The sequence below is a fragment of the Schistocerca cancellata genome, chromosome 5 (assembly GCF_023864275.1).
Source record: "Schistocerca cancellata isolate TAMUIC-IGC-003103 chromosome 5, iqSchCanc2.1, whole genome shotgun sequence".
Taxonomy (NCBI): domain Eukaryota; kingdom Metazoa; phylum Arthropoda; class Insecta; order Orthoptera; family Acrididae; genus Schistocerca; species Schistocerca cancellata.
In genome coordinates this window covers 189,697,172-189,716,466 of record NC_064630.1, presented here as the reverse complement: position 1 = coordinate 189,716,466, position 19,295 = coordinate 189,697,172, and the positions used below count along the sequence as shown (strand labels likewise).

Below are 19,295 nucleotides of genomic sequence, written 5' to 3'. Positions count from 1 at the left end.
TTGTCTCTGGTAATAGCATCAGATGGACAGTAACGTTTCAGCGATTTCCGTAGTCGTCATCTTCATACGAAGATTTCATCAATCATTAATAAATACTTTAAATCTACGAGTATACTTTCCCTTGTTTGTCTCACGAGTCTACATCAAAATACTTAATGCTATCAATAACAAGCTTGATCAACAAATATTTTAGTGTTACAAACCAAATAACTGTTTCTACACTTGGAGCTTATTACAGTTCTCACTAGCTAATTTATAGTAGGATGGAGGAAAGAATCGGTATTAGTTTATTCAAAGAAGCATCCCTGTAAACCACGGGTAGCCTAAATTAATGTTGACGGATGTTCAATTGAACGTCATTGTTACTGAAAACAGGTATTCCGTCTCTTTCTGTGACGTAACTATTCTTGACTGACGGACAGGAAATTATACTACTAAGCAAAAAAGCGAAGGCAAATTTGACAAGCAGCTAAACGTACGGGTGGTCATAATTACGAAAAGGCGGTTTTTTGACGGTTGAGAATTAGGAACTATGGTCTGTTGCGGCATTTGCTCAGCCGCATGTAGAAAAAATGTTATTTCTCATGTCACAGTTTAAACAGATTTTAAATTTTGCATGTGGAATAGTGCAAGTTGTAGCAGACAATACAGAATTTTGCACGGGCTCCGTAGTGACTCCAAGACTCGGGCATAGTACATAATACTATTCTTTATCAATATAAAAAAACAGAGAAATGCAATATGATACCTGAAATATTGATTTTATTCTGAATAGACAAAGAATGCTAATTTGACTGCAGAGACAATGATTATTCGAATATTGAAATCGTATAATATACTGTACTGTACATATTTTAAGACTTAATACTTTCTTTATAATTTTACAATTTGTATGAGCTACTATATCACACTTATATTAATCTGAGACTGCAATACTGTCAGAAATTAAAACGTCAGAACTAGTGCAACGTCAGCATCAGAAATGGGTCTGTTTGAGGTTCAATTGTAGGCCAAGTGTTGCCACTACGTAAATTTGACATAAACCGTCTTGTCGGGCGTACGCTTTAATACGGTCTGTTACACTGTGACAGAGTAATATATAAGTTACATAGTACCATACACCAGAATTTAGTCAGTAAGCACCACCAGTAGGCATGAAACTGGGAAAACATCCCTAGATTAAACAGGAACTTCAGCTTATATAAGGTAAATGCGCAATACTGTGGTTGATAGTTGTGACCTGAGCCAGTAACAGCTGAAACGCAACGGTACATTCACTATATATACGAATTTAATCAGACTCTCTCAAAGTCCCGAGCGTCGAATTTGTTGGTCTTATGTCGAATCTACTGGGTACGTTGATTCAGAGTCTGCGCTTTTGTGTGTAAATCTGCAGTTTAAGGAATTCTCGTATAAAACATTTATGAAGATGTTAATTTGAACTTTCGAGTGGGCCGTTCTCGGTCACTGTGAGTCAGTCTGAGGAACAGGTAGGCAATAAGCCATTGTTTCGACTGAACAGTATCAGCTGATCCGATCGTGCTGAAAAATTGAATTCACAATGCTTGTTCGATACAGTGAAATTGTGGAATCCATATATTCATTATACTCAATCAGATCATACATAGTTGCCTTTTTCGGCATTGTCCGAGTTTTGTGCGAAGTCCATGTATACCTCTCGCCGTTATTATGTGTTTGCCGTCAGTACATTTTCCGCCGTTTTTCAACTCTCCACGACAGTGAACAAGCGGTATCATATGCAACTATAGGAATTCAGTCAGTTCACTATCACAGAAAATGACGGATATTACGGTCCACGCACTTAAACACTCTTATACCTACTTGTTTTGTAAATAAAACCGCCCTTTCTTGCTGCAACTTAATTTACTTTTCCCAGTCGCGTTTCGCTTTTTTCTTACTCTAAAGCATCTTCTGTGGGATCTATAACGGTACAGTTTTGTTATTTTTAGATTATCAAACAGTTCACGTCACGATTTTTTATGTAAATAAGTAATTACTTACAGTTTGCTGTGATCTGTGTTTCCTCTCATCTGGTCTGGTGGTCGCACTACCACTTTATTTCCGACACATATGCACAATTATGTGTCGGACATAAATTGGTAGTGCGGACTGTAAATAATTACTTATTTACATAAAAAATCGCGACGTGAACTGTTAGATAATCTAAAAATAACAAAACCGTATCGTTATAGATCCCACTGAAGAAAATTTACAGCAAGAAAAAAGTGAAACGCGTCTGGGAAAAATAAATTATGTTGCAGCAAGAAAAGGTGGTTTTACTTGCGTGACAAGTATTTCTGTGCTTGCTGCTGAGGTAGGCCACACAGACAAACTTGTTAAACACTCTCATCTGTCTGCAACGTATTGCACATGATTTAACCAATTTTACATCTCTTGTAAACTCTGTAAGTGGTTCTGCTTGCAGAATCTGCCTAATTTCTGTATGTTCTATTCCGGTTAGCAGAATCTGTCTGCGATAGTGATTGAGATACTGCCATCTCATTTTGGAGAGCTTTGGTTAAAATTCTCATCCTCCCATTCAGATTTAAATTTTAACATAAAATCGATCCAGCACGTCATTAAGACTCTGACAACGTCGTCATTACTCGTTGAAACTCATCAAACTTCCACATTTTTAATTTATTTGTTCGTGAGTCTTTTTTGAGCTTCCAATGCTCTTCAGTCTTTGCAAGTTCATGGGAGAGTTGTGTCACAAGAGAGACTTATGAGATGGTTTAAAAAGAAACCACATCAACTCATATGACTACCAAAGAACAGAAATCTTACATCTGCTTACTCTGTAATTATGTTTTACTTCATTTGGGATGGTGAAATAGACGCGATTTAGATTTCAAAGAAATCAGTCTTTTTCTTCCTTACACGTAAGTAGTAACCGCTTGATTTTCAGCTAGATTCGAAACACTACATTGGTTACAGGTACATGTATTCTTCGTCGACAATGTCACGATTTTCTCTAGCGCTGGTAGAGGAGAGACTTTTTCGGGACCACTGCTTCACGCCATTTCAGTCAGAGCCTTAGATGCTAAGGTTGAATAACCAGAGAGGGAAAATTCGCAGTGCGTACTCGCATCGACAGTATACATATTCAAACTGGATCAATACAGTGAACATTACCATTGCCCCTGCGAAAGGAAGTCAAAATGAAGAAAAAATATGGTTTGGATAGTGTCGTTTTCTTGGATCCCGTCTGTAACGTAAAGCATCTGTTTCACTTTAGATATTTCTTGACACGCTAAAGACATCGATGATCTATTTTAATTCTTACGAATAGTAACTAATGGCTGATAAAATGTAGTAACCTTACTAACTACCGAGATGCAGGTACGGAATTTATTTTTGTTTCAACAGTAATTCTATATGAGTCCTGCTGCTCTCTTTGGGTTCTCCATAAGTTAGGACACTGTCAGCTAATTCTTCTTTACTAGTATTATTGTAGATCAGAAAATATTTACAGAGTTATAGCGCTATGACACTAAATATTCTATGAGAATCATAACTCTAATAAACTTCAATAACCCTGATTCTTACAGACTTTGATTCCACAATACTTCTTTTAATCTTGATAAGGCGAATACACAATTAACTGAGTGTCTTTTGCCTCTACGAAGCATATTATTTTTGGAAGAAGCATAAAATTGCAGTTGAGGCGAATTCAAAACACACACACTCACACAGTTTTAAATGACTATGGAGATAGACCTTTGGCATAGGACTACCATGCGCAGTTACAAGGACAGACAACTGATGCTCAGAGAACACACTAGCATCAAAAATGACAGTTTCGAAAATGGCAAGGAATCGTATAAAATTGTAAGCCATCATTGAAACAGGGTACTTTTCAGTGTGTTGACCATGTGATAGGGCCGGCCGACTGACCGCAGGTAAGATGCCGGCGGGGTACGTAGACTATTACGAATAATATATTCCTTATGAAACGTGTTACAGAAATACTGCTGGTTAAGGAAATAAATTATCATTTCACGTGTTGGTACTCCATCTCCTAAGGGATTTTTTTATCGACAGTCATTATTTTTTATGTTAAAATTGTAAAGTTCTGCTTGAGTTTACAAGCAAGAATGCAGTGGGCATTTCGCACCAAAGTTGAGTTCTGACCTTGATCTTCTCTCTCCCTTCACGTCCCGTCCCCAGCCCACCCTTCCCCCACCCCTCTCCACCCCTTCTATCGCATTACGAAGTTAAACCCTTACCCCTCCCAAGACGCACCTCATTTTGGACATGGCCTAATTAGAGAGCTTCTAAACCAATTGCGTTGCACATATGAAGCTCCCCCAAGCATAGTTCAATTTCTTATCGCCTTACCTGCTCATCAAATTATATTTTTCAACCTCTCCTTAAGCCATTTCCGTTTCATGTAAATAGACTTTTTAGAGAATTTCTGTGCCAATTATTACACATACACTACTGGCCATTAAAATTGCTACACCAAAAAGAAATGCAGATAATAAACGGGTATTCACTGGACAAATATATTATACTAGAACTGACATGTGATTACATTTTCACGCAATTTGGGTACATAGATCCTGAGAAATCAGTACCCAGAACAACCACCTCTGGCCGTAATAACGGCCTTGATACGCCTCGGCATTGAGTCAAACAGAGGAGCTTGGATGGCGTGTAGACATACAGCTGCCCATGCAGCTTCAACACGATACCACAGTTCAACAAGATTAGTGACTGGCGTATTGAGACGAGCCAGTTGCTCCGCCGCCATTCACCAGACGTTTTCAGTTGGTGAGAGATCTGGAGAATGTGCTGGTCATGGCAGCAGTCGAACATCTTCTGTATCCAGAAAGGCCCGTACAGGACCTGCAGCACGCGGTCGAGCATTATCCTGCTGAAATGTAGGGTTTCGCAGAGATCGGGGTCGTAACACATCTGAAATGTAACGTCCACTGTTCAAAGTGCCGTCAATGCGAACTAGAGGTGACCGAGACGTGTAACCAATGGCACCCCATACCATCACGCCGGGTTATACGCCAGTATGGCGATGACGAATACATGCTTCCAATGTGCGTTCACCGCGATGTCGCCAAACACGGATGCGACCATCATGATGCTGTAAACAGAACCTGGATTCATCCGAAAAAATGTTTTGCCATTCATGCACCCAGGTTCGTCGTTGAGTACACCATCGTAGGCGCTCCTATCTGTGATGCAGCGTCAAGGGTAATCGCAGCCATGGTCTCCGAGCTGATAGTCCATGCTGCTACAAACGTCGTCGAACTGTTCGTGCACATGGTTTTTGTCTTGAAAACGTCCCCATCTGTTGACTTAGCGATCTAGACGTGGCTGCACGATCCGTTACAGCCATGCCGATAAGATGCCTATCATCTCGACTGCTAGTGATACGAGGCCGTTGCGATCCAGCACGGCGTTCTGTATTAACCTCCTGAACCCACCGATTCCATATTCTGCTAACAGTCATTGGATCTCGACCAACGCGAGCAGCAATGTCCCGATACGATACACCGCAATCGCGATAGGCTACAATCCGACCTTCATCAATGTCGGAAACGTGATGGTACGCATTTCTCTTCCTTACACTAGGCATCACAACAACGTTTCACCAGGCAACGCCGGTCAACTGCTGATTTTGTCTGAGAAATCGGTTGGAAACTTTCCTCATGTCAGCACGTTGTAGGTGTCGCCACCGGCGCCAGCCTTGTGTGAATGCTCTGAAAAGTTAATCATTTGCATATCACAGCATCTTCTTCCTGTCAGTTAAATTTCGCGTCTGTAGCACGTCATCTTCGTGGTGTACAATTTTAATGGCCAGTAGTGTATTTAGATGTCCCACTCACTGCTCAGTATTGTGCTGCCATGAAAATGAAGTAGCTAATCCGATAAGTACCCACAAGTATGGAGAAGAGGAGTTGACACCATTCTTATCCAGTTGTGAAATTTACAACTCAGTAATTTATTCTCTTATCAGTTTCGTTCAGTTACATTTTTCAACTGTTTAACAACTCACCTACACTTTTTCGAAAATAAGACGAACAGAGAGCATATAAACCAACTGTGCTACACATATTTCGATTTCCCACTCAGAACTCAGTGTTGTACCGCCGTAAAAATGAAAAAGCCGATCAGCAGCCTCCTACGACAAGTAGGAGCGAGGGGTACATAATATTTTCACTCTGTCGCGATGACAGCTACGTAAGTGTCCGACATGCAAGTTGGAATAGGCAAATGCTTCACTTGTCTGTTTGCCACGCAAGTTCAAACAGTCATGACAGGTATGGACGGCAAGAAAAATACGAAGATACATAGATTAATATATAATGGAAAATTTTCGTTATTGTTTCGTAACAGATCAATTGCACCTATTTCGCAAATATTACCAGTGTGTTTCAAATGCATTTTTATAAATACATCTATAGCCTGTCTGCTACGTTTTTATCTTAATACAGCTATGACACATAGGTTACAATTTTAGTTACCACTATGATTAAATCTTACCTGTATCTATAACATGGGGGTTACAATTTCAGATTACATCTCTTCTATATCTACAACTTGTAAGTTACAGTTTCAGTTTGCATCTTTTCTACATATAGAACATGTAGGCTACAATTTCAGTACATTACGTTTACAACCAGTCTTTTTATTATTAAATCAGCTTTAAATCGCCTCCTGCTGTACACATAGCTTTTGGCTAGCCATGACTTCTCGAAAATAACGCCACGCTACTATGCTCACATCATCACCGAGTATGACTCGTTTATCATCTTGTAACCTCCCCCTCACTTACCGACCTTAATGACCGTAAAAAATGAAACCGCGTGTACCTAATGGGAATTTTGGAAAAGCAATCGTCACCGAAGTTAATCTGTCGGTAAAGAGGGAGGAAAGAGTTACATCTAAATGAAAGGAAAAGTGCTAATGAAACTGGTGGAAATTAATTTTGAAAAGGGGTAAAGTTAATAAAGAAAGTAAATGTGCAGCCGTTACGTTAACAATTAACTAGCAGTAATTAGGTATTTGAGATTTGGGGGAAATCACGGTCGCCAGTCCTAAGGACAATTACTATAGTAACTGAAAAAGAAAGGTTATTACACATATAATTAGCACTAGAAGCGTGGCAACTGAAGGTTGACACGCGTAGTGTGAAAACTGAAAGTTTGTCAGAAGTAATAAATTTCGCTACACCCTGACTTAATTTAGCAAAAGAATTAATAAAACCGGAAAATCGAAAGTTAATTTAGTGACTGAAGTTAATAGTGAGCTTTCTTTCTGAAGCACATGGAAATTCAGTAAAATACGGTTAGTCTTGGACTACCTCAACAATCATTTCAAAAGCTACTTGAATCTACGCAATTTAGAAAGAAGAGATTTAACTTTGAACTTGAATTAAATGATTCTGAACAATTAACAATAGTAAAATTTAGTACGTACCAAGCTGAGCTGCAGTCACAGGTAAGCTAAAATACGGTAACAAAGCTCGCACTCTTAATTTGTGCTTGTGTAATCTGAATATTGTAGCCAGCTATTAATGCCATAATTGAACTTTGAAATTAAAGCAGTGAAAACGAGTTAGCTACATTACTTTAATGCTGGCGTTTGAATTTCAACGACACTCGGGTTCATTTCGGAAAAGGAAGGGACTCTGCTTGGTAATGCAATTGGGACAATGAGCAACAAAAGTTCATGCTAAGTTGCTGTAATTATAGTGACGAAAATGGAACAGTTTGAAAAGCTGAGGTCTGCCAAACAGTTCTAAAACTTTACGTGCGTCCAGTCTTCCTCGTCGGTCGATTGAAGGTTTGAAGCCGTCGGTCGAGGAGGTGGCGACAGTCACTCATTGTCGGCCGTCGCTGTTGCAGAAGCTGGATGTTGGCGCGCCTTTTTCTCGACACGGTCACCAGACGAAACGGGCTCTTGATGTGCGCTAGTTAATGTTTCCCGTCCGCGACACCATGTCAGAAACTATCATCGCAAGTCGATCGCAATTACATGCTGCCAAACCCCGAAAGCGCGGCAACTCGCGGGAGCGTCACACAACACACCTGCTCCACTCGCTACTCCAGCCAGACTCCTTCTGCTCAGCCCGCGCTCCACGCGGCAGAGTTAACACTACCAAAGATCCTACACATTTTGATTCTTCACACGACCTATCGACGTAATCGTTCGATAGCAGTCTTCCCTAGGCAAGACCCAGCGTAAAAATACAAATAATATTTACGAAACAAACCAATTATACATCGACATAAATGTATAAATATATATATACAAACAGTAAAACAATTACAATATACAAAGAGACAGAAATGTCATATCTTGAGGTAACAAAGCAAGGAAAAAAAAATAGTACAATAGATGGAAATAGTAGGCTATGCATTTCCGGCGTTACACGTGCCCCACATTGTCTGAGGATGTTCGTGTAACGTAAACAGACTCAGAAAATGTCCCAAAAACGAAACAGCGGAAATGCATACGCTCAAAACATCAAAAAAATTTAGCATTCGTCTAATTAATCATAAACCAATTTTTATACAATAATAATTGCGTGGAGATACTCCTAATCTTATTCCACTCTGTCATCTTGCACAAAGTAAAACAGGTTGACAAGATATCAAAATTCATAAAAAACATAGAAAATGGTTTAGCTATTCCAAAATCATTAAAATTCGTAACACTATAAGAAATGGAATACTATTTGCAAAATTAATCAGAGTACATGGTCATAAAAAACAGGTATATCAAAATACGCAAACTAATGATTAATTACATAGAATACACATTTTTATGTAACCTTTTCATAATTAATTTTCTCGTCATGTCCAATTAACGCTAAACAAGAAAATAATATACAGCAGATCGAAAAAAACATAAATATTGACAGCAGAATTCTTTCACATCAGCTGCCCGGGTAAGAAAAGCAACTCCACATTCCGTACTCGCGAGTACAAAGAATGCCGACAGCGGCACAAAAGCCGACAGCGACCCAAGAGCCGACAGCTGCTCCGCCTCGCCAATATTGTTGCGCCCGGCTGTGCGGCACGCTTGATCTCACTCGCCTGTGTAACGGCATTTGCAGAACGTCCGTTTCACTGAATTCTTTCGGAAAAACTCACTCCCGAGTAATCTCAAGGAGTCCATAAACACTATCACAGTGGATAACTCAACACTGTCCATCATCACACGCATGTACTAGCCTGAAACTTAAAACAGCGTCTAAGTACATCGGCAATGACTAATAAAAACACACATTCATGAAATATTACAGCAAGTTACAAAATCATATTTACATTCCTTAATCTACTGTGACTCAGCTGAAAACTTAAACTAGCAGCTTGGATTTTTCAGATGATTACTAATCAGTTACTCTTAAATCATTTAGCAAAATTAATTACTTATTATTTACAACTTCTTTAATGACCTCTAGGTCAGGCAAAAGCATCGTAACATGGCACATCCTTAAATCTTACACTCTATATTTACTTACTGTACAAATTACCCATTGTGTGGTATTAATCGATCCTAGGTTGGTACAATTTCAAGTCTTCAATATTCCGTATACCTAATCGTTTTCCAGAGCTTGGATACTCTAAGCAATAAGCATTTGTGTGAGGTATACCAATGACTTTATATGGTCCATTATAAACAAACTTAAATTTAGAGATTTCCTTGTCTATCTCGCTCGATTTCTCATGAGCTTTTACAAGTACTAAGTCTCCGATTGCAAACTTAGCAAAACGCGCTTTAGCGTCATGACGACGTATGCGGGCATCGGCTTTTAGCTTCATTACTTCTCGCAAACGATCTTTTTTCACACCAATACTAATGTCAATTCGTGGAGGGAATTTGATTATCTCTTCCAATTCACTTTCTACACTTTTGTCAATGCCGAGATTCCTCACGTTACGGCAGTTCAAATTCATTCCTACATCAATGTCATCCGGCCAGTTAACAATGTGTATAGGCTGGTATTGCCTATGCACACCGTCTCCTGCCTCGTCAAAACTAACTACTATCGTTTTATCTAGTGACATACATGTCAAAATTTTGCTTTCGCAATTAACCACTGCACGGTACTTTAATAGCCAATCTAACCCGATAATTACTTCCGTAGTCAAGTCTGGCACGACGACAAACTCTTGTTCAAATTGTGCCCCACGTATCTCGAAGTTGACAAAAATCTGTTTTGTGACCGGTTTACTGGCCTGCCCAGTAGCACCGATAATTTTCACTCCTGTTACTGGCATAACTACGATGCCAGGTCTGTCTTTCAGTAACTCAAATATTTTCCCAGATACAGCACTCAGTTCTGCACCGGTGTCAATCAACACGTTTAGTTGTAGGTCGTGCATATTAACAGACACTACTATCTGTCTACACTTGTCCTCGACTGTTTCTTTATTTTCCCACAGTAAATCCTCGTCTATATCCAGGTCATTCCAGAAAAAACCATCCGGCTTTGATCCTAAAGCCGGCTTATCTGGCGGCCTTTTCAGCCTCTGTTCACATACAGTTTTAATTTCCTGAGGCTTAGTCTGTAGCTTCGCCTCCAATACCGAAACCTTTCCCTGCAACTCGTCAATTAGTGAGTGTTGCTTTGCTATCAATTCATTAATTGTCACCTTCATTGCATCCTCTTTGGTCAGATTGATCTCATCTGCCAATCTACCTGGAGGAATGTGCCCAGTAGTATCTGCAATTACTTCCTCCAGATCTGCGCAACCCACACTGTTATCGTCTGACCGTATAATGTCAGCTCTAACCTCATACACGCTGTAATCTATGTGCTTTTCTACCAATCGTGTCCGGCTATCACTAAAATTTTCGTAATCTTTCTCCTTAATACTTTCGCAATGTTTAAACTGGAGGTTTGCGTCGGATGGGTTGGCTACTTCTACCACTACAACTTTCGGTAAGGTCTGCCGGTTAGGGCCAGAACTTTCCGTTACTACTTCAACATCCAACCCTTGCGGGACGAAACACGACGAATCTTGCTCGTGCTCCCCATTAACATCAACTATTTCTGGTAAAGTCTGCCGGTTAGGGCCAGAACTTTCTATCACTTCACAAACACTATCTTCCTGCGGGAATAGACGCGGCAAATCCTGCACGCGCTCCCCATAAACACTTCTCCCATACAGACCCCTATAATCTCTTAGTTCGTCGTATAAGCGACCGAACTGCCTTAACCAGACCTCATCCCTCCCTGCATCCCTCGCTCGATGACGGACGTGTTATCCGACATCTGATCTTCTGTCAACAATTGCGAATCATTCTTAAACTCAATCTCCAGTTCCGCTGTGGGTATTACAGCTGCCACTTTATGATCGATTTCCGGAACACTACTTAAATTGTTCTCACTGACAGCGAATGTATTTTCTACTGCCGTGTATACAGCTGATCTACTACTTGTGGGCGCACTCTTTTCTCTTAACACTGGCACACTCTCCCGCCGTTGATTATTCCATACGGAATTTTCATAACAACGACACCTCGGTTTTCTCTTGTTATTGGGCCGCCAAAATTTCTCCACGCCCGCTCGGCCCCTCACCGGCGCGGCTAATGGTTTCCCTGTCTCGTCCCAGCAGATACGCTCCCCGGATGCTGCTGAGGCGGCTGATCACACCCTCTGGCGTTATTACTATTCTGTGAAGCCCGTATCACGTTAGTATGATACTGGTTTCTGTCATTCCTGTTATTATTTGCATTGTACCGATTGTTATTACGGTCCGAACCATTATTGTTATTGCTGCGGTATGCATTATTCCCATGGTTATCGTTGTTATGGTTGGGGTGGTACCCGTTGTTGTTACCACGGCCTCTACCACTGTCGCGATTATTGCGCCAATTGTCCTCGTCCTCAACTCTTTCCAGGAAATCATTGATTGTCCTGTAATTGCTTCCTACGTAGCATTTTGTATCATCTGGAAGCTTCTTGTAGAGTTCCCAGACTATTTCGGATTCCGTGCGGCGATCACGCAAATATTCCAACTTGCGGATCCAGCCCTCACAAAACTCCCTCATCGAACCGCACGAATTCGTATCGAAAGGCCTCGATACGACAAATTCGCGCCAGACACTTTGCTGTTTTTGCTCTGACCAGTATTCAGCCAGAAACAAATTTTTAAACTCGTCAAAAGTCAGGTTCGTAATGTTGAGGTTTAAGCCCCAACGCTTGGCATCACCAGCCAGCACATCAATAACCGCATTAATTTTTCTCTCATTAGTCCATGATCTGGGTAAAACTCTTTCACAATTTTTAATGAAATCCGTCGCGTGTATACCGCCTTTTTTCAAGGGGTCGAACCGCTCCTCATTCGTCAACAATTCCGAACTATGTGCACAGATTGGCACATAGCTCTGTTTTTCGTCAAGTTTCTTTTCTAATTCCGACACTCTCGTAATTACTTGGCAAGTGGTTGTCGCAAGCGTTTCCACTTCCCTCTTTTTCTCTTCGCAGGTATTAGCCTGCTCCCTCACTTTAGTGTCTACTTCGGACACTAAAGCCTTTAAAGTTTCCACCTTCTGTTGATCCTCTTTTTTCACTAATTGAATTTGTTCCGTCACCTTATTCTCGATGATCGGAGCAACTGCTTCTCCTACACTTTTCTCGATTCTGCTAATTTCGGAATCAAAACGAGTATTTATGCTCGCAATTTCCGCCTGAACGCCTGTCATTTCCTGTTTAAGATTACCGATTTCGGTATTAATTACAACAATATCTTCTTTGATTTTATCAACTTTTGTATTAACAACTCCAACATTGTTGTTAACAACATTAATAGCTTTGTTCTGATTGTCTAGCTTTCGTTCAATTTATTCAGACTGAGCTTCTTGCTTGGCAGACTGAGCTTCTTGCTTGGCAGACAGAGCTATAATTTCTGCCGATTGACTCTTGATTTCATTAATCAAAACATTCAATAAATCAGTTAAATTCCCGGAGACTACCGGTTTTACTTCCGTAGCTGGTTCCTCTATATATGTTCCCCTGTATTCATCATCAAGGGGTACAGATTTGATTTTCGCTTCCGATTCCGAAACATTTTCTAAAGTTTGGAATTCCATTTCTGCTCTTTGTTGCGTTTCGGCGGTCGCGTCTTTCATGCTAGCCGCCTGCCCCTGAACAATGGGAACCGCCGTGCGCGTTTCCCACTGTTCGACCGATTGTTCCGTATCCAAGTCTACCAAATTTTGGTAATTGTTGCCTTCACTCATTTTAATAATTTTCAATATAAATGACAAATCTCAAATATAATTAGGATTACTCCCACTACTTATTCTCGCTGACGTAACGGCCTGTACGTACCCAGTACTTTGTTACGAGATTTGCACAGCAAAATTCGTGTCCAGAACAACCTCAAATCCGAAGATTGTCCTGTCACCAGGTCGCCACGTGTAACCTCCCCCTCACTTACCGACCTTAATGACCGTAAAAAATGAAACCGCTTGTACCTAATGGGAATTTTGGAAAAGCAATCGTCACCGAAGTTAATCTGTCGGTAAAGAGGGAGGAAAGAGTTACATCTAAATGAAAGGAAAAGTGCTAATGAAACTGGTGGAAATTAATTTTGAAAAGGGGTAAAGTTAATAAAGAAAGTAAATGTGCAGCCGTTACGTTAACAATTAACTAGCGGTAATTAGGTATTTGAGATTTGGGGGAAATCACGGTCGCCAGTCCTAAGGACAATTACTATAGCAACTGAAAAAGAAAGGTTATTACACATATACTTAGCACTAGAAGCGTGGCAACTGAAGGTTGACACGCGTAGTGTGAAAACTGAAAGTTTGTCAGAAGTAATAAATTTCGCTACACCCTGACTTAATTTAGCAAAAGAATTAATAAAACCGGAAAATCGAAAGTTAATTTAGTGACTGAAGTTAATAGTGAGCTTTCTTTCTGAAGCACATGGAAATTCAGTAAAATACGGTTAGTCTTGGACTACCTCAACAATCATTTCAAAAGCTACTTGAATCTACGCAATTTAGAAAGAAGAGATTTAACTTTGAACTTGAATTAAATGATTCTGAACAATTAACAATAGTAAAATTTAGTACGTACCAAGCTGAGCTGCAGTCACAGGTAAGCTAAAATACGGTAACAAAGCTCGCACTCTTAATTTGTGCTTGTGTAATCTGAATATTGTAGCCAGCTATTAATGCCATAATTGAACTTTGAAATTAAAGCAGTGAAAACGAGTTAGCTACATTACTTTAATGCTGGCGTTTGAATTTCAACGACACTCGGGTTCATTTCGGAAAAGGAAGGGACTCTGCTTGGTAATGCAATTGGGACAATGAGCAACAAAAGTTCAAGCTAAGTTGCTGTAATTATAGTGACGAAAATGGAACAGTTTGAAAAGCTGAGGTCTGCCATACAGTTCTAAAACTTTACGTGCGTCCAGTCTTCCTCGTCGGTTGATTGAAGGTTTGAAGCCGTCGGTCGAGGAGGTGGCGACAGTCACTCATTGTCGGCCGTCGCTGTTGCAGAAGCTGGATGTTGGCGCGCCTTCTTCTCGACACGGTCACCAGACGAAACGGGCTCTTGATGTGCGCTAGTTAATGTTTCCCGTCCGCGACACCATGTCAGAAACTATCATCGCAAGTCGATCGCAATTACATGCTGCCAAACCCTGAAAGCGCGGCAACTCGCGGGAGCGTCACACAACACACCTGCTCCACTCGCCACTCCAGCCAGACTCCTTCTGCTCAGCCCGCGCTCCACGCGGCAGAGTTAACACTACCAAAGATCCTACACATTTTGATTCTTCACACGACCTATCGACGTAATCGTTCGATAGCAGTCTTCCCTAGGCAAGACCCAGCGTAAAAATACAAATAATATTTACGAAACAAACCAATTATAAATCGACATAAATGTATAAATATATATATACAAACAGTAAAACAATTACAATATACAAAGAGACAGAAATGTCATATCTTGAGGTAACAAAGCAAGGAAAAAAAAAATAGTACAATAGATGGAAATAGGAGGCTATGCATTTCCGGCGTTACAATCTGTTACCGATAACATCGACTTACATTGCTTTGCAATGGAAACTGTAAGTAACTTGAGTCAAATAACGTACTGAATAATCTATTTGTCAACATTAATTAATACACATTTTCGGTAATCATCAGTGTTTAACTTCTTAGCTGATACTTTATTCATAAATGTCCTTCTTAAAGGCACATTACTGCACAATTTATAATGAACGGTTTCATCTTAATGCCGTCATCAGGTCTGTTACAAAATAAAGTACTCTGCCAGAGCAAAATTGATTCAGTTGGCTGAAGGCCAAGTCTATAGAAAAAATCTAAGAATTAATAAAAAGGCCAACGTGGCTAACAGCCATTAGGAGTATTCTGATCCAAGTGGCGACGTCATACACTCCTGGAAATGGAAAAAAGAACACATTGACACCGGTGTGTCAGACCCACCATACTTGCTCCGAACACTGCGAGAGGGCTGTACAAGCAATGATCACACGCACGGCACAGCGGACACACCAGGAACCGCGGTGTTGGCCGTCGAATGGCGCTAGCTGCGCAGCATTTGTGCACCGCCGCCGTCAGTGTCAGCCAGTTTGCCGTGGCATACGGAGCTCCATCGCAGTCTTTAACACTGGTAGCATGCCGCGACAGCGTGGACGTGAACCGTATGTGCAGTTGACGGACTTTGAGCGAGGGCGTATAGTGGGCATGCGGGAGGCCGGGTGGACGTACCGCCGAATTGCTCAACACGTGGGGCGTGAGGTCTCCACAGTACATCGATGTTGTCGCCAGTGGTCGGCGGAAGGTGCACGTGCCCGTCGACCTGGGACCGGACCGCAGCGACGCACGGATGCACGCCAAGACCGTAGGATCCTACGCAGTGCCGTAGGGGACCGCACCGCCACTTCCCAGCAAATTAGGGACACTGTTGCTCCTGGGGTATCGGCGAGGACCATTCGCAACCGTCTCCATGAAGCTGGGCTACGGTCCCGCACACCGTTAGGCCGTCTTCCGCTCACGCCCCAACATCGTGCAGCCCGCCTCCAGTGGTGTCGCGACAGGCGTGAATGGAGGGACGAATGGAGACGTGTCGTCTTCAGCGATGAGAGTCGCTTCTGCCTTGGTGCCAATGATGGTCGTATGCGTGTTTGGCGCCGTGCAGGTGAGCGCCACAATCAGGACTGCATACGACCGAGGCACACTGGGCCAACACCCGGCATCATGGTGTGGGGAGCGATCTCCTACACTGGCCGTACACCACTGGTGATCGTCGAGGGGACACTGAATAGTGCACGGTACATCCAAACCGTCATCGAACCCATCGTTCTACCATTCCTAGACCGGCAAGGGAACTTGCTGTTCCAACAGGACAATGCACGTCCGCATGTATCCCGTGCCACCCAACGTGCTCTAGAAGGTGTAAGTCAACTACCCTGGCCAGCAAGATCTCCGGATCTGTCCCCCATTGAGCATGTTTGGGACTGGATGAAGCGTCGTCTCACGCTGTCTGCACGTCCAGCACGAACGCTGGTCCAACTGAGGCGCCAGGTGGAAATGGCATGGCAAGCCGTTCCACAGGACTACATCCAGCATCTCTACGATCGTCTCCATGGGAGAATAGCAGCCTGAATTGCTGCGAAAGGTGGATATACACTGTACTAGTGCCGACATTGTGCATGCTCTGTTGCCTGTGTCTATTTGCCTGTGGTTCTGTCAGTGTTATCATGTGATGTATCTGACCCCAGGAATGTGTCAATAAAGTTTCCCCTTCCTGGGACGATGAATTCACGGTGTTCTTATTTCAATTTCCAGGAGTGTATTATTTGCACACGCAGACACGTGAACAAGTGCGAACGAGGGCTCGAGGGCGTCGTATACTCATGTCAACATGGGCTAAGCCGTCAGGTGGCGGTAGTCATGTGGTAAGATAGTATCCACCATCACAAATTCAACAGATTAACATAGGCTTTTCACAGTCATTAATTAAAATGATTTCACTCGACTGAAGTGTGTATCTAATAATAAAGTGTAAAATAAAGTACAACATGCAGCAAAAAAATCGAGGCATAAAATAGGAATAGAAATTGCAAAAGTGGTATAAAATCTACTGATAGGAAACATTTTAGCATGAAAAAGTAAATAAAAGATGAATTTGTGTGAAACATAATTAAATGAGACAGTACTCTACACAACTTTATTTGCTGTGGGATCACAGTTCTGTAAAATTTTTAATATGGCTTCATATTCCTCATTGACTGTACTGTTTATAACAGCATTCACTACTGTAGTTTCGACCTAGGTCATTTGAAAGTGGTTGCAGATGCTGAACACAGCAACAGTCAGAATTAATAAAGTGAATAAAATTGTGAGCCACAATGGCTCGTCAGACACGAATCTTATGAACCTGTTTATTTGACTGGGAGTCTATAAAATTCACTGCGCGTCCTGTGATGCAAAGCACACTCCAAGAAAAAGAAAAAAGGACGTACAACGAGGAAGGATTCACACAAATTCCTCACGAAGTGATATAAATAAAGGCATCGACACGAAATACAAAATCTGAAACTTTGGCGGCCGATGGATGAGTATGTGACGGTGCAGCGCATTTCACCGTGAACTTGGCACGGATAGTAAACAGGGAACATGTCGATACGAGCGCATAAAGTCTTTTCGAATTCTCAGTTGTGCGGTAAATATGCCTCGCAGATAGGTGCGTGAAGCATTTGCCAGAGGGCGTGTAGTTGAGCGCAAAGAAGTTGGATGGAGTAGTCGGCGAACCGCGGCCGAACACAGCGTGAAGAAGAAAGCGGTCGACCTAGAGAGACGACAAAAAGTGAGGACCGAGTAATCGGCAGAGAAGCACTCAGAGCCACGGATTCATCATTATCATGGATCCCATGTGCGACTGGCGCTTCAGTGACCAAAAGTACCGTTAATATGCGGCTCACAGAGACGGGGCCGAGTTCACAGGTTCCCTTGGGCCGACTACCATTGACCTCTGTACACCAACAGGCCAGTCTGCAGAGGTGTCAGAAACATTCGGCCTGGAATATTGACTGCAGTAGAATTGTCTTCAGTGACGAGTCCCGCTTCAAAATGAGCCCTGATACCAGCGAAAGACAACCAGTAGGGACGGTATGGGGAGCTATTTAATTTCGTAGCAGGCACCTTAAAACATAGCGGTACGTCGACGATGTTATGTGCCCAGTTTTGTCGCCCTGGGCTTACGTTTCAGCAAGATAATGCCTGCCCGCGCACAGCGAGAGTTTCTACCACTTGTCTTCATGATTGACAAACCCTGCCTTGGCCAGAAAGATCGTCTGTTCTCTCAGCAATTGATAATGTTTGAAGCATTATGGGCAGGTCCCTCGATCCAGCTCGAGATTTTGGTTACCTAACGCGTCAATTGGACGGAACTTAGCATGATATCCCTCGGGAGGAGATCCAACAAGTCTAACAATCAATGCCAAGCCGAAAAACTTCTTGTATGAAGGCCAGAGGTGGACCAACGCTTTACTGACTAGCTCGCTTTGCGAATCTCTTTCCAAAAAATTGTCCAATTTTCCTGAAATTGTAATCGCTTGCTTGACTGATCATGTACATCACATCTACCGATTTCCCTTCCATTCAGATAATTTCTTCGTGGTGCGTCGTTTTTATTGTCTTATAGCGTTTACTGGACAGGCGGGAAGAACATCGTAACTACGACGATTCAGCTGTTGCGAACCATATATACGAAACAGAACACCTCCGTAGATGACTAGAAGATGACTTAGAAATCCGATACATGGAAAACAAAGGAAAAACCTCAATGTGCTAGAAGAACTGGAGATTACCCTCCATGAAACGAAGTTTAACAATATTCTTAAGATGAAAGTGAAAACAACGGAACGAGATTTCTTAACGGATTTTTCCAATTATTTTAAAGCAGATGTACAATTATAATACTGCCGAAATAGTCTTACTCTCAGGATCTTAGAAGGGATCATGGAAGTAGCAGCTTTGAAGCGAGGAGCAGCAGATGACCAAAGAATAACAATATGGTGACCCAGTAGCTGTTGTCACACAGTACCGTCTTGGACGTCTCAGATCACAATTCCCGGACACCTTTAGAAGCGTCAGCTTGCCAAACTAGAGCCTAGAATTGATCAAGAGGACGCGGCCTGGTGTGCGGGTGCTGTGTGAGATGGTGCGACTACGGGCAGAAGACGACGATTTTAATGCAAGACAAAGACCTACAGTCCAATGCGTTTTTATTCTAGTTTATTTTATCAATA

The 19,295-nt window shown here is 41.9% G+C and overlaps 1 pseudogene; it reads left to right on the top strand.

The window, feature by feature from the left end:
- The first annotated feature begins 3,102 nt into the window (after nucleotides 1-3,102).
- LOC126189835 (U6 spliceosomal RNA) lies at nucleotides 3,103-3,202 on the top strand (annotated as a pseudogene).
- The last annotated feature ends 16,093 nt before the right edge of the window (nucleotides 3,203-19,295 follow it).